Source organism: Haliotis cracherodii, unplaced genomic scaffold (assembly GCF_022045235.1).
Source record: "Haliotis cracherodii isolate W230 unplaced genomic scaffold, xgHalCrac1.p SCAF_11, whole genome shotgun sequence".
Classification (NCBI taxonomy): domain Eukaryota; kingdom Metazoa; phylum Mollusca; class Gastropoda; order Lepetellida; family Haliotidae; genus Haliotis; species Haliotis cracherodii.
In genome coordinates, this window is record NW_027266266.1 from 32476390 (window position 1) to 32500791 (window position 24402).

A 24402-nucleotide genomic window follows, 5' to 3' on the forward strand; every position below is an offset into this window, starting at 1 on the left:
CCATGAGAGCTATTCATCAAAGTATTAGTTTCAGAACGAAAACATTTGGTGTGTGGATGCATTCTTACATGGTCGACCCTCATGAAAAATATTGGCGCAATTGCATCAAAAATCATGAAAATAGTTCAAACTATAAATGCATCAGCGATTCGAATTTTTTTATTTGAATGACTTTTACGCCATGAGAGCTATTCTCCAAAGTATTAGTTTCAGAACTAAAACATTTGGTGTGTGGATGCATTCTTACATGGTCGACCATCATGTAAAATATTGGCGCAATTGCATAAAAAATCATGACTTGAGTTCGAACCTTATATACATCAGTGATTCGAATTTTTTCACATGCATGACTTTTACGCCATGAGAGCTATTCTCCAAAGTATTAGTTTCAGAACGAAAACATTTGGTGTGTGGATGCATTCTTACATGGTCGACCCTCATGTAAAATATTGGCGCAATTGCATCAAAAAATCATCACTTAAAATTGAACCTTATATACATCAGTGATTCGAATTTTTTCACATGCATGACTTTTACGCCATGAGAGCTATTCATCAAAGTATTAGTTTCAGAACGAAAACATTTGGTGTGTGGATGCATTCTTACATGGTCGACCCTCATGTAAAATATTGGCGCAATTGCATCAAAAAATCATGACAATAGTTCGAACTATAAATGCATCAGCGATTCGAATTTTTTCATTTGAATGACTTTTACGCCATGAGAGCTATTCTCCAAAGTATTAGTTTCAGAACTAAAACATTTGGTGTGTGGATGCATTCTTACATGGTCGACCATCATGTAAAATATTGGCGCAATTGCATAAAAAATCATGACTTGAGTTCGAACCTTATATACATCAGTGATTCGAATTTTTTCACATGCATGACTTTTACGCCATGAGAGCTATTCTCCAAAGTATTAGTTTCAGAACGAAAACATTTGGTGTGTGGATGCATTCTTACATGGTCGACCCTCATGTAAAATATTGGCGCAATTGCATCAAAAAATCATCACTTAAAATTGAACCTTATATACATCAGTGATTCGAATTTTTTCACATGCATGACTTTTACGCCATGAGAGCTATTCATCAAAGTATTAGTTTCAGAACGAAAACATTTGGTGTGTGGATGCATTCTTACATGGTCGACCCTCATGTAAAATATTGGCGCAATTGCATCAAAAATCATGACAATAGTTCGAACTATAAATGCATCAGCGATTCGAATTTTTTCATTTGAATGACTTTTACGCCATGAGAGCTATTCTCCAAAGTATTAGTTTCAGAACTAAAACATTTGGTGTGTGGATGCATTCTTACATGGTCGACCATCATGTAAAATATTGGCGCAATTGCATAAAAAATCATGACTTGAGTTCGAACCTTATATACATCAGTGATTCGAATTTTTTCACATGCATGACTTTTACGCCATGAGAGCTATTCTCCAAAGTATTAGTTTCAGAACGAAAACATTTGGTGTGTGGATGCATTCTTACATGGTCGACCCTCATGTAAAATATTGGCGCAATTGCATCAAAAAATCATCACTTAAGTTTGAACCTTATATACATCAGTGATTCGAATTTTTTCACATGCATGACTTTTACGCCATGAGAGCTATTCTCCAAAGTATTAGTTTCAGAACGAAAACATTTGGTGTGTGGATGCATTCTTACATGGTCAACCCTCATGAAAAATATTGGCGAAAATTCATAAAAATTCTTGACTTGAGTTCGAACTATGAATACATCAGCGTTTCGAATTTTTTTCACATGCATGACTTTTACGCCATGATTGCTATTCTCCAAAGTATTAGTTTCAGAACGAAAACATTTGGTGTGTGGATGCATTCTTACATGGTCGACCCTCATGAAAAATATTGGCGCAATTGCATCAAAAATCATGACTTGAGTTCGAACCTTATATACATCAGTGATTCGAATTTTTTCACATGCATGACTTTTACGCCATGATTGCTATTCTCCAAAGTATTAGATTCAGAACGAAAACATTTGGTGTGTGGATGCATTCTTACATGGTCGACCCTCATGAAAAATATTGGCGCAATTGCATCAAAAATCATGACTTGAGTTCGAACCTTATATACATCAGTGATTCGAATTTTTTCACATGCATGACTTTTACGCCATGAGAGCTATTCTCCAAAGTATTAGTTTCAGAACTAAAACATTTGGTGTGTGGATGCATTCTTACATGGTCGACCCTCATGTAAAATATTGGCGCAATTCCATAAAATTTCTTGACTTGAGTTCGAACTATAAATACATCAGCGATTCGAATTTTTTTCACATGCATGACTTTTACGCCATGAGAGCTATTCTCCAAAGTATTAGTTTCAGAACGAAAACATTTGGTGTGTGGATGCATTCTTACATGGTCGACCCTCATGTAAAATATTGGCGCAATTGCATCAAAAAATCATCACTTAAGTTTGAACCTTATATACATCAGTGATTCGAATTTTTTCACATGCATGACTTTTACGCCATGAAAGCTATTCTCCAAAGTATTACTTTAAGAACGAAAACATTTGGTGTGTGGATGCATTCTTACATGGTCGACCCTCATGTAAAATATTGGCGCAATTGCATCAAAAATCATGACTTGAGTTCGAACCTTATATACATCAGTGATTCGAATTTTTTCACATGCATGACTTTTACGCCATGAGAGCTATTCTCCAAAGTATTAGTTTCAGAACTAAAACATTTGGTGTGTGGATGCATTCTTACATGGTCGACCCTCATGAAAAATATTGGCGCAATTGCATAAAAATTCTTCACTTGAATTCGAACTATGAATACATCAGCGTTTCGAATTTTTTTCACATGCATGACTTTTACGCCATGAGAGCTATTCTCCAAAGTATTAGTTTCAGAACGAAAACATTTGGTGTGTGGATGCATTCTTACATGGTCGACCCTCATAAAAAATATTGGCGCAATTGCATCAAAAATCATGACTTGAGTTCGAACCTTATATACATCAGTGATTCGAATTTTTTCACATGCATGACTTTTACGCCATGAGAGCTATTCTCCAAAGTATTAGTTTCAGAACGAAAACATTTGGTGTGTGGATGCATTCTTACATGGTCGACCCTCATGAAAAATATTGGCGCAATTGCATCAAAAATCATGACTTGAGTTCGAACCTTATATACATCAGTGATTCGAATTTTTTCATATGCATGACTTTTACGCCATGAGAGCTATTCTCCAAAGTATTAGTTTCAGAACTAAAACATTTGGTGTGTGGATGCGTTCTTACATGTTCGACCATCATGTAAATTATTGGCGCAATTGCATCAAAATTCTTGACTTGAGTTCGAACTATAAATACATCAGCGATTCGAATTTTTTTCACATGCATGACTTTTACGCCATGAGAGCTATTCATCAAAGTATTAGTTTCAGAACGAAAACATTTGGTGTGTGGATGCATTCTTACATGGTCGACCCTCATGAAAAATATTGGCGCAATTGCATCAAAAATCATGACAATAGTTCGAACTATAAATGCATCAGCGATTCGAATTTTTTCATTTGAATGTCTTTTACGCCATGAGAGCTATTCTCCAAAGTATTAGTTTCAGAACTAAAACATTTGGTGTGTGGATGCATTCTTACATGGTCGACCATCATGTAAAATATTGGCGCAATTGCATAAAAAATCATGACTTGAGTTCGAACCTTATATACATCAGTGATTCGAATTTTTTCACATGCATGACTTTTACGCCATGAGAGCTATTCTCCAAAGTATTAGTTTCAGAACTAAAACATTTGGTGTGTGGATGCATTCTTACATGGTCGACCCTCATGTAAAATATTGGCGCAATTGCATCAAAAAATCATCACTTAAGTTTGAACCTTATATACATCAGTGATTCGAATTTTTTCACATGCATGACTTTTACGCCATGAGAGCTATTCTCCAAAGTATTAGTTTCAGAACGAAAACATTTGGTGTGTGGATGCATTCTTACATGGTCGACCCTCATGAAAACTATTGGGGAAAATTCATAAAAATTCTTGACTTGAGTTCGAACTATGAATACATCAGCGTTTCGAATTTTTTTCACATGCATGACTTTTACGCCATGATTGCTATTCTCCAAAAAATTAGTTTCAGAACGAAAACATTTGGTGTGTGGATGCATTCTTACATGGTCGACCCTCATGAAAAATATTGGCGCAATTGCATCAAAAATCATGACTTGAGTTCGAACCTTATATACATCAGTGATTCGAAGTTTTTCACATGCATGACTTTTACGCCATGAGAGCTATTCTCCAAAGTATTAGTTTCAGAACGAAAACATTTGGTGTGTGGATGCATTCTTACATGGTCGACCCTCATGTAAAATATTGGCGCAATTGCATCAAAAAATCATCACTTAAGTTTGAACCTTATATACATCAGTGATTCGAATTTTTTCACATGCATGACTTTTACGCCATGAGAGCTATTCTCCAAAGTATTAGTTTCAGAACGAAAACATTTGGTGTGTGGATGCATTCTTACATGGTCGATCCTCATGAAAAATATTGGCGAAAATTCATAAAAATTCTTGACTTGAGTTCGAACTATGAATACATCAGCGTTTCGAATTTTTTTCACATGCATGACTTTTACGCCATGATTGCTATTCTCCAAAGTATTAGTTTCAGAACGAAAACATTTGGTGTGTGGATGCATTCTTACATGGTCGACCCTCATGAAAAATATTGGCGCAATTGCATCAAAAATCATGACTTGAGTTCGAACCTTATATACATCAGTGATTCGAATTTTTTCACATGCATGACTTTTACGCCATGATTGCTATTCTCCAAAGTATTAGATTCAGAACGAAAACATTTGGTGTGTGGATGCATTCTTACATGGTCGACCCTCATGAAAAATATTGGCGCAATTGCATCAAAAATCATGACTTGAGTTCGAACCTTATATACATCAGTGATTCGAATTTTTTCACATGCATGACTTTTACGCCATGAGAGCTATTCTCCAAAGTATTAGTTTCAGAACGAAAACATTTGGTGTGTGGATGCATTCTTACATGGTCGACCCTCATGGAAAATATTGGCGCAATTCCATAAAATTTCTTGACTTGAGTTCGAACTATAAATACATCAGCGAGTCGAATTTTTTTCACATGCATGACTTTTACGCCATGAGAGCTATTCTCCAAAGTATTAGTTTCAGAACGAAAACATTTGGTGTGTGGATGCATTCTTACATGGTCGACCCTCATGTAAAATATTGGCGCAATTGCATCAAAAAATCATCACTTAAGTTTGAACCTTATATACATCAGTGATTCGAATTTTTTCACATGCATGACTTTTACGCCATGAAAGCTATTCTCCAAAGTATTAGTTTCAGAACGAAAACATTTGGTGTGTGGATGCATTCTTACATGGTCGACCCTCATGTAAAATATTGGCGCAATTGCATCAAAAATTCTTGACTTGAGTTCGAACCTTATATACATCAGCGAATCGAATTTTTTCACATGCATGACTTTTACGCCATGAGAGCTATTCTCCAAAGTATTAGTTTCAGAACAAAAACATTTGGTGTGTGGATGCATTCTTACATGGTCGACCCTCATGTAAAATATTGGCGCAATTGCATAAAAATTCTTGACTTGAGTTCGAACCTTATATACATCAGTGATTCGAATTTTTTCATATGCATGACTTTTACGCCATGAGAGCTATTCTCCAAAGTATTAGTTTCAGAACTAAAACATTTGGTGTGTGGATGCATTCTTACATGTTCGACCATCATGTAAAATATTGGCGCAATTGCATAAAAATTCTTGACTTGAGTTCGAACTATAAATACATCATCGATTCGAATTTTTTTCACATGCATGACTTTTACGCCATGAGAGCTATTCATCAAAGTATTAGTTTCAGAACGAAAACATTTGGTGTGTGGATGCATTCTTACATGGTCGACCCTCATGAAAAATATTGGCGCAATTGCATAAACATTCTTGACTTGAGTTCGAACTATGAATACATCAGCGTTTCGAATTTTTTTCACATGCATGACTTTTACGCTATGATTGCTATTCTCCAAAGTATTAGATTCAGAACGAAAACATTTGGTGTGTGGATGCATTCTTACATGGTCGACCCTCATAAAAAATATTGGCGCAATTGCATAAAAAATCATGACTTGAGTTCGAACCTTATATACATCAGTGATTCGAATTTTTTCACATGCATGACTTTTACGCCATGAGAGCTATTCTCCAAAGTATTAGTTTCAGAACGAAAACATTTGGTGTGTGGATGCATTCTTACATGGTCGACCCTCATGAAAAATATTGGCGCAATTGCATCAAAAATCATGACTTGAGTTCGAACTATAAATACATCAGCGATTCGAATTTTTTTCACATGCATGACTTTTACGCCATGATTGCTATTCTCCAAAGTATTAGTTTCAGAACGAAAACATTTGGTGTGTGGATGCATTCTTACATGGTCGACCCTCATGTAAAATATTGGCGCAATTGCATAAAAAAATCATCACTTAAGTTTGAACCTTATATACATCAGTGATTCGAATTTTTTCACATGCATGACTTTTACGCCATGAGAGCTATTCTCCAAAGTATTAGTTTCAGAACGAAAACATTTGGTGTGTGGATGCATTCTTACATGGTCGACCCTCATGAAAAATATTGGCGCAATTGCATAAAAATTCTTCACTTGAATTCGAACTATGAATACATCAGCGTTTCGAATTTTTTTCACATGCATGACTTTTACGCCATGAGAGCTATTCTCCAAAGTATTAGTTTCAGAACGAAAACATTTGGTGTGTGGATGCATTCTTACATGGTCGACCCTCATAAAAAATATTGGCGCAATTGCATCAAAAATCATGACTTGAGTTCGAACCTTATATACATCAGTGATTCGAATTTTTTCACATGCATGACTTTTACGCCATGAGAGCTATTCTCCAAAGTATTAGTTTCAGAACTAAAACATTTAGTGTGTGGATGCATTCTTACATGGTCGACCCTCATGAAAAATATTGGCGCAATTGCATCAAAAATCATGACTTGAGTTCGAACCTTATATACATCAGCGATTCGAATTTTTTCATATGCATGACTTTTACGCCATGAGAGCTATTCTCCAAAGTATTAGTTTCAGAACTAAAACATTTGGTGTGTGGATGCATTCTTACATGTTCGACCATCATGTAAATTATTGGCGCAATTGCATCAAAATTCTTGACTTGAGTTCGAACTATAAATACATCAGCGATTCGAATTTTTTTCTCATGCATGACTTTTACGCCATGAGAGCTATTCATCAAAGTATTAGTTTCAGAACGAAAACATTTGGTGTGTGGATGCATTCTTACATGGTCGACCCTCATGAAAAATATTGGCGCAATTGCATCAAAAATGATGATAATAGTTCGAACTATAAATGCATCAGCGATTCGAACTTTTTCATTTGCATGACTTTTACGCCATGAGAGCTATTCTCCAAAGTATTAGTTTCAGAACTAAAACATTTGGTGTGTGGATGCATTCTTACATGGTCGACCATCATGTAAAATATTGGCGCAATTGCATAAAAAATCATGACTTGAGTTCGAACCTTATATACATCAGCGATTCGAATTTTTTCACATGCATGACTTTTACGCCATGAGAGCTATTCTCCAAAGTATTAGTTTCAGAACGAAAACATTTGGTGTGTGGATGCATTCTTACATGGTCGACCCTCATGTAAAATATTGGCGCAATTGCATCAAAAAATCATCACTTAAGTTTGAACCTTATATACATCAGTGATTCGAATTTTTTCACATGCATGACTTTTACGCCATTAGAGCTATTCTCCAAAGTATTAGTTTCAGAACTAAAACATTTGGTGTGTGGATGCATTCTTACATGGTCGACCATCATGAAAAATATTGGCGCAATTGCATAAAAATTCTTGACTTGAATTAGAACTATGAATACATCAGCGTTTCGAATTTTTTTCACATGCATGACTTTTACGCCATGAGAGCTATTCTCCAAAGTATTAGTTTCAGAACGAAAACGTTTGGTGTGTGGATGCATTCTTACATGGTCGACCCTCATAAAAAATATTGGCGCAATTGCATCAAAAATCATGACTTGAGTTCGAACCTTATATACATCAGTGATTCGAATTTTTTCACATGCATGACTTTTACGCCATGAGAGCTATTCTCCAAAGTATTAGTTTCAGAACTAAAACATTTGGTGTGTGGATGCATTCTTACATGGTCGACCCTCATGAAAAATATTGGCGCAATTGCATAAAAAATCATGACTTGAGTTCGAACCTTATATACATCAGTGATTCGAATTTTTTCATATGCATGACTTTTACGCCATGAGAGCTATTCTCCAAAGTATTAGTTTCAGAACTAAAACATTTGGTGTGTGGATGCATTCTTACATGTTCGACCATCATGTAAATTATTGGCGCAATTGCATAAAAATTCTTGACTTGAGTTCGAACTATAAATACATCAGCGATTCGAATTTTTTTCACATGCATGACTTTTACGCCATGAGAGCTATTCATCAAAGTATTAGTTTCAGAACGAAAACATTTGGTGTGTGGATGCATTCTTACATGGTCGACCCTCATGAAAAATATTGGCGCAATTGCATAAAAATTCTTGACTTGAGTTCGAACTATGAATACATCAGCGTTTCGAACTTTTTTCACATGCATGACTTTTACGCTATGATTGCTATTCTCCAAAGTATTAGATTCAGAACGAAAACATTTGGTGTGTGGATGCATTCTTACATGGTCGACCCTCATAAAAAATATTGGCGCAATTGCATCAAAAATCATGACTTGAGTTCGAACCTTATATACATCAGTGATTCGAATTTTTTCACATGCATGACTTTTACGCCATGAGAGCTACAATGTATTCTCCAAAGTATTAGTTTCAGAACGAAAACATTTGGTGTGTGGATGCATTCTTACATGGTCGACCCTCATGAAAAATATTGGCGCAATTGCATCAAAAATCATGAATTGAGTTCGAACTATAAATACATCAGCGATTCGAATTTTTTTCACATGCATGACTTTTACGCCATGATTGCTATTCTCCAAAGTATTAGTTTCAGAACGAAAACATTTGGTGTGTGGATGCATTCTTACATGGTCGACCCTCATGTAAAATATTGGCGCAATTGCATCAAAAAATCATCACTTAAGTTTGAACCTTATATACATCAGTGATTCGAATTTTTTCACATGCATGACTTTTACGCCATGAGAGCTATTCTCCAAAGTATTAGTTTCAGAACTAAAACATTTGGTTTGTGGATGCATTCTTACATGGTCGACCCTCATGAAAAATATTGGCGCAATTGCATAAAAATTCTTCACTTGAATTCGAAGTATGAATACATCAGCGTTTCGAATTTTTTTCACATGCATGACTTTTACGCCATGAGAGCTATTCTCCAAAGTATTAGTTTCAGAACGAAAACATTTGGTGTGTGGATGCATTCTTACATGGTCGACCCTCATAAAAAATATTGGCGCAATTGCATAAAAAATCATGACTTGAGTTCGAACCTTATATACATCAGTGATTCGAATTTTTTCACATGCATGACTTTTACGCCATGAGAGCTATTCTCCAAAGTATTAGTTTCAGAACTAAAACATTTGGTGTGTGGATGCATTCTTACATGGTCGACCCTCATGAAAAATATTGGCGCAATTGCATCAAAAATCATGACTTGAGTTCGAACCTTATATACATCAGTGATTCGAATTTTTTCATATGCATGACTTTTACGCCATGAGAGCTATTCTCCAAAGTATTAGTTTCAGAACTAAAACATTTGGTGTGTGGATGCATTCTTACATGTTCGACCATCATGTAAATTATTGGCGCAATTGCATCAAAATTCTTGACTTGAGTTCGAACTATAAATACATCAGCGATTCGAATTTTTTTCTCATGCATGACTTTTACGCCATGAGAGCTATTCATCAAAGTATTAGTTTCAGAACGAAAACATTTGGTGTGTGGATGCATTCTTACATGGTCGACCCTCATGAAAAATATTGGCGCAATTGCATCAAAAATGATGATAATAGTTCGAACTATAAATGCATCAGCGATTCGAATTTTTTCATTTGCATGACTTTTACGCCATGAGAGCTATTCTCCAAAGTATTAGTTTCAGAACGAAAACATTTGGTGTGTGGATGCATTCTTACATGGTCGACCCTCATGTAAAATATTGGCGCAATTGCATCAAAAAATCATCACTTAAGTTTGAACCTTATATACATCAGTGATTCGAATTTTTTCACATGCATGACTTTTACGCCATGAGAGCTATTCTCCAAAGTATTAGTTTCAGAACGAAAACATTTGGTGTGTGGATGCATTCTTACATGGTCGACCCTCATGTAAAATATTGGCGCAATTGCATAAAAATTCTTGACTTGAATTCGAACTATGAATACATCAGCGTTTCGAATTTTTTTCACATGCATGACTTTTACGCCATGAGAGCTATTCTCCAAAGTATTAGTTTCAGAACGAAAACGTTTGGTGTGTGGATGCATTCTTACATGGTCGACCCTCATAAAAAATATTGGCGCAATTGCATCAAAAATCATGACTTGAGTTCGAACCTTATATACATCAGTGATTCGAATTTTTTCACATGCATGACTTTTACGCCATGAGAGCTATTCTCCAAAGTATTAGTTTCAGAACGAAAACATTTGGTGTGTGGATGCATTCTTACATGGTCGACCCTCATGAAAAATATTGGCGCAATTGCATAAAAAATCATGACTTGAGTTCGAACCTTATATACATCAGTGATTCGAATTTTTTCATATGCATGACTTTTACGCCATGAGAGCTATTCTCCAAAGTATTAGTTTCAGAACTAAAACATTTGGTGTGTGGATGCATTCTTACATGTTCGACCATCATGTAAATTATTGGCGCAATTCCATAAAAATTCTTGACTTGAGGCCGAACTATAAATACATCAGCGATTCGAATTTTTTTCACATGCATGACTTTTACACCATGAGAGCTATTCTCCAAAGTATTAGTTTCAGAACGAAAACATTTGGTGTGTGGATGCATTCTTACATCGTCCACCCTCATGTAAAATATTGGCGCAATTGCATCAAAAAATCATCACTTAAGTTTGAACCTTATATACATCAGTGATTCGAATTTTTTCATATGCATGACTTTTACGCCATGAGAGCTATTCTCCAAAGTATTAGTTTCAGAACTAAAACATTTGGTGTGTGGATGCATTCTTACATGGTCAACCCTCATGTAAAATATTGGCGCAATTCCATAAAATTTCTTGACTTGAGTTCGAACTATAAATACATCAGCGATTCGAATTTTTTTCACATGCATGACTTTTACGCCATGAGAGCTATTCTCCAAAGTATTAGTTTCAGAACGAAAACATTTGGTGTGTGGATGCATTCTTACATGGTCGACCCTCATGAAAAATATTGGCGCAATTGCATCAAAAATCATGACTTGAGTTCGACTTATAAATGCATCAGCGATTCGACTTTTTTTCACATTCATGACTTTTACGCCATGATTGCTATTCTCCAAAGTATTAGTTTCAGAACGAAAACATTTGGTGTGTGGATGCATTCTTACATGGTCGACCCTCATTTAAAATATTGGCGCAATTGCATCAAAAAATCATCACTTAAGTTTGAACCTTATATACATCAGTGATTCGAATTTTTTCACATGCATGACTTTTACGCCATGAGAGCTATTCTCCAAAGTATTAGTTTCAGAACTAAAACATTTGGTGTGTGGATGCATTCTTACATGGTCGACCCTCATGTAAAATATTGGCGCAATTGCATAAAAATGCTTGACTTGAGTTCGAACTATAAATACATCAGCGATTCGAATTTTTTTCACATGCATGACTTTTACGCCATGAGAGCTATTCTCCAAAGTATTAGTTTCAGAACGAAAACATTTGGTGTGTGGATGCATTCTTACATGGTCGACCCTCATGAAAAATATTGGCGCAATTGCATCAAAAATCATGACTTGAATTCGAACTATGAATACATCAGCGTTTCGAATTTTTTTCACATGCATGACTTTTACGCCATGAGAGCTATTCTCCAAAGTATTAGTTTCAGAACGAAAACGTTTGGTGTGTGGATGCATTCTTACATGGTCGACCCTCATAAAAAATATTGGCGCAATTGCATCAAAAATCATGACTTGAGTTCGAACCTTATATACATCAGTGATTCGAATGTTTTCACATGCATGACTTTTACGCCATGAGAGCTATTCTCCAAAGTATTAGTTTCAGAACGAAAACATTTGGTGTGTGGATGCATTCTTACATGGTCGACCCTCATGAAAAATATTGGCGCAATTGCATAAAAAATCATGACTTGAGTTCGAACCTTATATACATCAGTGATTCGAATTTTTTCATATGCATGACTTTTACGCCATGAGAGCTATTCTCCAAAGTATTAGTTTCAGAACTAAAACATTTGGTGTGTGGATGCATTCTTACATGGTCGACCCTCATGTAAAATATTGGCGCAATTGCATAAAAATGCTTGACTTGAGTTCGAACTATAAATACATCAGCGATTCGAATTTTTTTCACATGCATGACTTTTACGCCATGAGAGCTATTCTCCAAAGTATTAGTTTCAGAACGAAAACATTTGGTGTGTGGATGCATTCTTACATGGTCGACCCTCATGAAAAATATTGGCGCAATTGCATAAAAAATCATGACTTGAGTTCGAACTATAAATGCATCAGCGATTCGAATTTTTTCAAATGAATGACTTTTACGCCATGAGAGCTATTCTCCAAAGTATTAGTTTCAGAACGAAAACATTTGGTGTGTGGATGCATTCTTACATGGTCGACCCTCATGAAAAATATTGGCGCAATTGCATCAAAAATCATGACTTGAGTTCGAACCTTATATACATCAGTGATTCGAATTTTTTCATATGCATGACTTTTACGCCATGAGAGCTATTCTCCAAAGTATTAGTTTCAGAACTAAAACATTTGGTGTGTGGATGCATTCTTACATGTTCGACCATCATGTAAATTATTGGCGCAATTGCATCAAAATTCTTGACTTGAGTTCGAACTATAAATACATCAGCGATTCGAATTTTTTTCTCATGCATGACTTTTACGCCATGAGAGCTATTCATCAAAGTATTAGTTTCAGAACGAAAACATTTGGTGTGTGGATGCATTCTTACATGGTCGACCCTCATGAAAAATATTGGCGCAATTGCATCAAAAATGATGATAATAGTTCGAACTATAAATGCATCAGCGATTCGAATTTTTTCATTTGCATGACTTTTACGCCATGAGAGCTATTCTCCAAAGTATTAGTTTCAGAACGAAAACATTTGGTGTGTGGATGCATTCTTACATGGTCGACCCTCATGTAAAATATTGGCGCAATTGCATCAAAAAATCATCACTTAAGTTTGAACCTTATATACATCAGTGATTCGAATTTTTTCACATGCATGACTTTTACGCCATGAGAGCTATTCTCCAAAGTATTAGTTTCAGAACGAAAACATTTGGTGTGTGGATGCATTCTTACATGGTCGACCCTCATGTAAAATATTGGCGCAATTGCATAAAAATTCTTGACTTGAATTCGAACTATGAATACATCAGCGTTTCGAATTTTTTTCACATGCATGACTTTTACGCCATGAGAGCTATTCTCCAAAGTATTAGTTTCAGAACGAAAACGTTTGGTGTGTGGATGCATTCTTACATGGTCGACCCTCATAAAAAATATTGGCGCAATTGCATCAAAAATCATGACTTGAGTTCGAACCTTATATACATCAGTGATTCGAATTTTTTCACATGCATGACTTTTACGCCATGAGAGCTATTCTCCAAAGTATTAGTTTCAGAACGAAAACATTTGGTGTGTGGATGCATTCTTACATGGTCGACCCTCATGAAAAATATTGGCGCAATTGCATAAAAAATCATGACTTGAGTTCGAACCTTATATACATCAGTGATTCGAATTTTTTCATATGCATGACTTTTACGCCATGAGAGCTATTCTCCAAAGTATTAGTTTCAGAACTAAAACATTTGGTGTGTGGATGCATTCTTACATGTTCGACCATCATGTAAATTATTGGCGCAATTCCATAAAAATTCTTGACTTGAGGCCGAACTATAAATACATCAGCGATTCGAATTTTTTTCACATGCATGACTTTTACACCATGAGAGCTATTCTCCAAAGTATTAGTTTCAGAACGAAAACATTTGGTGTGTGGATGCATTCTTACATCGTCCACCCTCATGTAAAATATTGGCGCAATTGCATCAAAAAATCATCACTTAAGTTTGAACCTTATATACATCAGTGATTCGAATTTTTTCATATGCATGACTTTTACGCCATGAGAGCTATTCTCCAAAGTATTAGTTTCAGAACTAAAACATTTGGTGTGTGGATGCATTCTTACATGGTCAACCCTCATGTAAAATATTGGCGCAATTCCATAAAATTTCTTGACTTGAGTTCGAACTATAAATACATCAGCGATTCGAATTTTTTTCACATGCATGACTTTTACGCCATGAGAGCTATTCTCCAAAGTATTAGTTTCAGAACGAAAACATTTGGTGTGTGGATGCATTCTTACATGGTCGACCCTCATGAAAAATATTGGCGCAATTGCATCAAAAATCATGACTTGAGTTCGAACCTTATATACATCAGTGATTCGAATTTTTTCATATGCATGACTTTTACGCCATGAGAGCTATTCTCCAAAGTATTAGTTTCAGAACTAAAACATTTGGTGTGTGGATGCATTCTTACATGTTCGACCATCATGTAAATTATTGGCGCAATTGCATCAAAATTCTTGACTTGAGTTCGAACTATAAATACATCAGCGATTCGAATTTTTTTCTCATGCATGACTTTTACGCCATGAGAGCTATTCATCAAAGTATTAGTTTCAGAACGAAAACATTTGGTGTGTGGATGCATTCTTACATGGTCGACCCTCATGAAAAATATTGGCGCAATTGCATCAAAAATGATGATAATAGTTCGAACTATAAATGCATCAGCGATTCGAATTTTTTCATTTGCATGACTTTTACGCCATGAGAGCTATTCTCCAAAGTATTAGTTTCAGAACGAAAACATTTGGTGTGTGGATGCATTCTTACATGGTCGACCCTCATGTAAAATATTGGCGCAATTGCATCAAAAAATCATCACTTAAGTTTGAACCTTATATACATCAGTGATTCGAATTTTTTCACATGCATGACTTTTACGCCATGAGAGCTATTCTCCAAAGTATTAGTTTCAGAACGAAAACATTTGGTGTGTGGATGCATTCTTACATGGTCGACCCTCATGTAAAATATTGGCGCAATTGCATAAAAATTCTTGACTTGAATTCGAACTATGAATACATCAGCGTTTCGAATTTTTTTCACATGCATGACTTTTACGCCATGAGAGCTATTCTCCAAAGTATTAGTTTCAGAACGAAAACGTTTGGTGTGTGGATGCATTCTTACATGGTCGACCCTCATAAAAAATATTGGCGCAATTGCATCAAAAATCATGACTTGAGTTCGAACCTTATATACATCAGTGATTCGAATTTTTTCACATGCATGACTTTTACGCCATGAGAGCTATTCTCCAAAGTATTAGTTTCAGAACGAAAACATTTGGTGTGTGGATGCATTCTTACATGGTCGACCCTCATGAAAAATATTGGCGCAATTGCATAAAAAATCATGACTTGAGTTCGAACCTTATATACATCAGTGATTCGAATTTTTTCATATGCATGACTTTTACGCCATGAGAGCTATTCTCCAAAGTATTAGTTTCAGAACTAAAACATTTGGTGTGTGGATGCATTCTTACATGTTCGACCATCATGTAAATTATTGGCGCAATTCCATAAAAATTCTTGACTTGAGGCCGAACTATAAATACATCAGCGATTCGAATTTTTTTCACATGCATGACTTTTACACCATGAGAGCTATTCTCCAAAGTATTAGTTTCAGAACGAAAACATTTGGTGTGTGGATGCATTCTTACATCGTCCACCCTCATGTAAAATATTGGCGCAATTGCATCAAAAAATCATCACTTAAGTTTGAACCTTATATACATCAGTGATTCGAATTTTTTCATATGCATGACTTTTACGCCATGAGAGCTATTCTCCAAAGTATTAGTTTCAGAACTAAAACATTTGGTGTGTGGATGCATTCTTACATGGTCAACCCTCATGTAAAATATTGGCGCAATTCCATAAAATTTCTTGACTTGAGTTCGAACTATAAATACATCAGCGATTCGAATTTTTTTCACATGCATGACTTTTACGCCATGAGAGCTATTCTCCAAAGTATTAGTTTCAGAACGAAAACATTTGGTGTGTGGATGCATTCTTACATGGTCGACCCTCATGAAAAATATTGGCGCAATTGCATCAAAAATCATGACTTGAGTTCGACTTATAAATGCATCAGCGATTCGACTTTTTTTCACATTCATGACTTTTACGCCATGATTGCTATTCTCCAAAGTATTAGTTTCAGAACGAAAACATTTGGTGTGTGGATGCATTCTTACATGGTCGACCCTCATTTAAAATATTGGCGCAATTGCATCAAAAAATCATCACTTAAGTTTGAACCTTATATACATCAGTGATTCGAATTTTTTCACATGCATGACTTTTACGCCATGAGAGCTATTCTCCAAAGTATTAGTTTCAGAACTAAAACATTTGGTGTGTGGATGCATTCTTACATGGTCGACCCTCATGTAAAATATTGGCGCAATTGCATAAAAATGCTTGACTTGAGTTCGAACTATAAATACATCAGCGATTCGAATTTTTTTCACATGCATGACTTTTACGCCATGAGAGCTATTCTCCAAAGTATTAGTTTCAGAACGAAAACATTTGGTGTGTGGATGCATTCTTACATGGTCGACCCTCATGAAAAATATTGGCGCAATTGCATCAAAAATCATGACTTGAATTCGAACTATGAATACATCAGCGTTTCGAATTTTTTTCACATGCATGACTTTTACGCCATGAGAGCTATTCTCCAAAGTATTAGTTTCAGAACGAAAACGTTTGGTGTGTGGATGCATTCTTACATGGTCGACCCTCATAAAAAATATTGGCGCAATTGCATCAAAAATCATGACTTGAGTTCGAACCTTATATACATCAGTGATTCGAATTTTTTCACATGCATGACTTTTACGCCATGAGAGCTATTCTCCAAAGTATTAGTTTCAGAACGAAAACATTTGGTGTGTGGATGCATTCTTACATGGTCGACCCTCATGAAAAATATTGGCGCAATTGCATAAAAAATCATGACTTGAGTTCGAACCTTATATACATCAGTGATTCGAATTTTTTCATATGCATGACTTTTACGCCATGAGAGCTATTCTCCAAAGTATTAGTTTCAGAACTAAAACATTTGGTGTGTGGATGCATTCTTACATGGTCGACCCTCATGTAAAATATTGGCGCAATTGCATAAAAATGCTTGACTTGAGTTCGAACTATAAATACATCAGCGATTCGAATTTTTTTCACATGCATGACTTTTACGCCATGAGAGCTATTCTCCAAAGTATTAGTTTCAGAACGAAAACATTTGGTGTGTGGATGCATTCTTACATGGTCGACCCTCATGAAAAATATTGGCGCAATTGCATAAAAAATCATGACTTGAGTTCGAACTATAAATGCATCAGCGATTCGAATTTTTTCATATGAATGACTTTTACGCCATGAGAGCTATTCTCCAAAGTATTAGTTTCAGAACGAAAACATTTGGTGTGTGGATGCATTCTTACATGGTCGACCCTCATGAAAAATATTGGCGCAATTGCATCAAAAATCATGACTTGAGTTCGAACCTTATATACATCAGTGATTCGAATTTTTTCACATGCATGACTTTTACGCCATGAGAGCTATTCTCCAAAGTATTAGTTTCAGAACTAAAACATTTGGTGTGTGGATGCATTCTTACATGGTCGACCCTCATGTAAAATATTGGCGCAATTCCATAAAATTTCTTGACTTGAGTTCGAACTATAAATACATCAGCGTTTCGAATTTTTTTCACATGCATGACTTTTACGCCATGAGAGCTATTCTCCAAAGTATTAGTTTCAGAACGAAAACATTTGGTGTGTGGATGCATTCTTACATGGTCGACCCTCATGAAAAATATTGGCGCAATTGCATCAAAAATCATGACTTGAGTTCGAACTATAATTGCATCAGCGATTCGAATTTTTTTCACATGCATGACTTTTACGGCATGATTGCTATTCTCCAAAGTATTACTTTCAGAACGAAAACATTTGGTGTGTGGATGCATTCTTACATGGTCGACCCTCATGTAAAATATTGGCGCAATTGCATCAAAAAATCATCACTTAAGTTTGAACCTTATATACATCAGTGATTCGAATTTTTTCACATGCATGACTTTTACGCCATGAGAGCTATTCTCCAAAGTATTAGTTTCAGAACTAAAACATTTGGTGTGTGGATGCATTCTTACATGGTCGACCCTCATGAAAAATATTGGCGCAATTGCATAAAAATTCTTGACTTGAGTTCGAACTATAAATACATCAGCGATTCGAATTTTTTCATATGAATGACTTTTACGCCATGAGAGCTATTCTCCAAAGTATTAGTTTCAGAACGAAAACATTTGGTGTGTGGATGCATTCTTACATGGTCGACCCTCATGTAAAATATTGGCGCAATTGCATCAAAAAATCATCACTTAAGTTTGAACCTTATATACATCAGTGATTCGAATTTTTTCACATGCATGACTTTTACGCCATGAGAGCTATTCTCCAAAGTATTAGTTTCAGAACGAAAACATTTGGTGTGTGGATGCATTCTTACATGGTCGACCCTCATGAAAGATATTGGCGCAATTGCATAAAAATTCTTGACTTGAATTCGAACTATGAATACATCAGCGTTTCGAATTTTTTATCACATGCATGACTTTTACGCCATGATTGCTATTCTCCAAAGTATTAGTTTCAGAACTAAAACATTTGGTGTGTGGATGCATTCTTACATGTTCGACCCTCATAAAAAATATTGGCGCAATTGCATCAAAAATCATGACTTGAGTTCGAACCTTATATACATCAGTGATTCGAACTTTTTCACATGCATGACTTTTACGCCATGAGAGCTATTCTCCAAAGTATTAGTTTCAGAACTAAAACATTTGGTGTGTGGATGCATTCTTACATGGTCGACCCTCATGTAAAATATTGGCGCAATTCCATAAAAATTCTTGACTTGAGTTCGAACTATAAATACATCAGCGATTCGAATTTTTTTCACATGCATGACTTTTACGCCATGAGAGCTATTCTCCAAAGTATTAGTTTCAGAACGAAAACATTTGGTGTGTGGATGCATTCTTACATGGTCGACCCTCATGAAAAATATTGGCGCAATTGCATCAAAAATCATGACTTGAGTTCGAACTATAATTGCATCAGCGATTCGAATTTTTTTCACATGCATGACTTTTACGCCATGATTGCTATTCTCCAAAGTATTACTTTCAGAACGAAAACATTTGGTGTGTGGATGCATTCTTACATGGTCGACCCTCGTGTAAAATATTGGCGCAATTGCATCAACAAATCATCACTTAAGTTTGAACCTTATATACATCAGTGATTCGAATTTTTTCACATGCATGACTTTTACGCCATGAGAGCTATTCTCCAAAGTATTAGTTTCAGAACTAAAACATTTGGTGTGTGGATGCATTCTTACATGGTCGACCCTCATGAAAAATATTGGCGCAATTGCATAAAAAATCATGACTTGAGTTCGAACTATAAATGCATCAGCGATTCGAATTTTTTCATATGAATGACTTTTACGCCATGAGAGCTATTCTCCAAAGTATTAGTTTCAGAACGAAAACATTTGGTGTGTGGATGCATTCTTACATGGTCGACCCTCATGTAAAATATTGGCGCAATTGCATAAAAAATCATGACTTGAGTTCGAACCTTATATACATCAGTGATTCGAATTTTTTCACATGCATGACTTTTACGCCATGAGAGCTATTCTCCAAAGTATTAGTTTCAGAACTAAAACATTTGGTGTGTGGATGCATTCTTACATGGTCGACCCTCATGTAAAATATTGGCGCAATTCCATAAAAATTCTTGACTTGAGTTCGAACTATAAATACATCAGCGATTCGAATTTTTTTCACATGCATGACTTTTACGCCATGAGAGCTATTCTCCAAAGTATTAGTTTCAGAACGAAAACATTTGGTGTGTGGATGCATTCTTACATGGTCGACCCTCATGAAAAATATTGGCGCAATTGCATCAAAAATCATGACTTGAGTTCGAACTATAATTGCATCAGCGATTCGAATTTTTTTCACATGCATGACTTTTACGCCATGATTGCTATTCTCCAAAGTATTACTTTCAGAACGAAAACATTTGGTGTGTGGATGCATTCTTACATGGTCGACCCTCGTGTAAAATATTGGCGCAATTGCATCAACAAATCATCACTTAAGTTTGAACCTTATATACATCAGTGATTCGAATTTTTTCACATGCATGACTTTTACGCCATGAGAGCTATTCTCCAAAGTATTAGTTTCAGAACTAAAACATTTGGTGTGTGGATGCATTCTTACATGGTCGACCCTCATGAAAAATATTGGCGCAATTGCATAAAAAATCATGACTTGAGTTCGAACTATAAATGCATCAGCGATTCGAATTTTTTCATATGAATGACTTTTACGCCATGAGAGCTATTCTCCAAAGTATTAGTTTCAGAACGAAAACATTTGGTGTGTGGATGCATTCTTACATGGTCGACCCTCATGTAAAATATTGGCGCAATTGCATAAAAAATCATGACTTGAGTTCGAACCTTATATACATCAGTGATTCGAATTTTTTCACATGCATGACTTTTACGCCATGAGAGCTATTCTCCAAAGTATTAGTTTCAGAACTAAAACATTTGGTGTGTGGATGCATTCTTACATGTTCGACCATGATGTAAATTATTGGCGCAATTGCATAAAAATTCTTGACTTGAGTTCGAACTATAAATACATCAGCGATTCGAATTTTTTTCACATGCATGACTTTTACGCCATGAGAGCTATTTATCAAAGTATTAGTTTCAGAACGAAAACATTTGGTGTGTGGATGCATTCTTACATGGTCGACCCTCATGAAAAATATTGGCGCAATTGCATCAAAAATCATGACAATAGTTCGAACTATAAATGCATCAGCGATTCGAATTTTTTCATTTGAATGACTTTTACGCCATGAGAGCTATTCTCCAAAGTATTAGTTTCAGAACGAAAACATTTGGTGTGTGGATGCATTCTTACATGGTCGACCCTCATGAAAAATATTGGCGCAATTACATAAAAATTCTTGACTTGAGTTCGAACTATGAATACATCAGCGTTTCGAATTTTTTTCACATGCATGACTTTTACGCCATGATTGCTATTCTCCAAAGTATTAGATTCAGAACGAAAACATTTGTTGTGTGGATGCATTCTTACATGGTCGACCCTCATGAAAAATATTGGCGCAATTGCATCAAAAATCATGACTTGAGTTCGAACCTTATATACATCAGTGATTCGAATTTTTTCACATGCATGACTTTTACGCCATGAGAGCTATTCTCCAAAGTATTAGTTTCAGAACTAAAACATTTGGTGTGTGGATGCATTCTTACATGGTCAACCCTCATGTAAAATATTGGCGCAATTCCATCAAATTGCTTGACTTGAGTTCGAACTATAAATACATCAGCGTTTCGAATTTTTTTCACATGCATGACTTTTACGCCATGAGAGCTATTCTCCAAAGTATTAGTTTCAGAACGAAAACATTTGGTGTGTGGATGCATTCTTACATGGTCGACCCTCATGAAAAATATTGGCGCAATTGCATAAAAAATCATGACTTGAGTTCGAACTATAAATGCATCAGCGATTCGAATTTTTTCATATGAATGACTTTTACGCCATGAGAGCTATTCTCCAAAGTATTAGTTTCAGAACGAAAACATTTGGTGTGTGGATGCATTCTTACATGGTCGACCCTCATGTAAAATATTGGCGCAATTGCATAAAAAATCATGACTTGAGTTCGAACCTTATATACATCAGTGATTCGAATTTTTTCACATGGATGACTTTTACGCCATGAGAGCTATTCTCCAAAGTATTAGTTTCAGAACTAAAACATTTGGTGTGTGGATGCATTCTTACATGTTCGACCATGATGTAAATTATTGGCGCAATTGCATAAAAATTCTTGACTTGAGTTCGAACTATAAATACATCAGCGATTCGAATTTTTTTCACATGCATGACTTTTACGCCATGAGAGCTATTTATCAAAGTATTAGTTTCAGAACGAAAACATTTGGTGTGTGGATGCATTCTTACATGGTCGACCCTCATGAAAAATATTGGCGCAATTGCATCAAAAATCATGACAATAGTTCGAACTATAAATGCATCAGCGATTCGAATTTTTTCATTTGAATGACTTTTACGCCATGAGAGCTATTCTCCAAAGTATTAGTTTCAGAACGAAAACATTTGGTGTGTGGATGCATTCTTACATGGTCGACCCTCATGAAAAATATTGGCGCAATTACATAAAAATTCTTGACTTGAGTTCGAACTATGAATACATCAGCGTTTCGAATTTTTTTCACATGCATGACTTTTACGCCATGATTGCTATTCTCCAAAGTATTAGATTCAGAACGAAAACATTTGTTGTGTGGATGCATTCTTACATGGTCGACCCTCATGAAAAATATTGGCGCAATTGCATCAAAAATCATGACTTGAGTTCGAACCTTATATACATCAGTGATTCGAATTTTTTCACATGCATGACTTTTACGCCATGAGAGCTATTCTCCAAAGTATTAGTTTCAGAACGAAAACATTTGGTGTGTGGATGCATTCTTACATGGTCAACCCTCATGTAAAATATTGGCGCAATTCCATAAAATTTCTTGACTTGAGTTCGAACTATAAATACATCAGCGTTTCGAATTTTTTTCACATGCATGACTTTTACGCCATGAGAGCTATTCTCCAAAGTATTAGTTTCAGAACGAAAACATTTGGTGTGTGGATGCATTCTTACATGGTCGACCCTCATGAAAAATATTGGCGGAATTGCATCAAAAATCATGACTTGAGTTCGAACTATAATTGCATCAGCAATTCGAATTTTTTTCACATGCATGACTTTTACGCCATGATTGCTATTCTCCAAAGTATTACTTTCAGAACGAAAACATTTGGTGTGTGGATGCATTCTTACATGGTCGACCCTCATGTAAAATATTGGCGCAATTGCATCAAAAAATCATCACTTAAGTTTGAACCTTATATACATCAGTGATTCGAATTTTTTCACATGCATGACTTTTACGCCATGAGAGCTATTCTCCAAAGTATTAGTTTCAGAACTAAAACATTTGGTGTGTGGATGCATTCTTACATGGTCGACCCTCATGAAAGATATTGGCGCAATTGCATAAAAATTCTTGACTTGAATTCGAACTATGAATACATCAGCGTTTCGAATTTTTTATCACATGCATGACTTTTACGCTATGATTGCTATTCTCCAAAGTATTAGTTTCAGAACTAAAACATTTGGTGTGTGGATGCATTCTTACATGTTCGACCCTCATAAAAAATATTGGCGCAATTGCATCAAAAATCATGACTTGAGTTCGAACCTTATATACATCAGTGATTCGAACTTTTTCACATGCATGACTTTTACGCCATGAGAGCTATTCTCCAAAGTATTAGTTTCAGAACGAAAACATTTGGTGTGTGGATGCATTCTTACATGGTCGACCCTCATGTAAAATATTGGCGCAATTTCATAAAAATTCTTGACTTGAGTTCGAACTATAAATACATCAGCGATTCGAATTTTTTTCACATGCATGACTTTTACGCCATGAGAGCTATTCTCCAAAGTATTAGTTTCAGAACGAAAACATTTGGTGTGTGGATGCATTCTTACATGGTCGACCCTCATGAAAAATATTGGCGCAATTGCATAAAAAATCATGACTTGAGTTCGAACTATAAATGCATCAGCGATT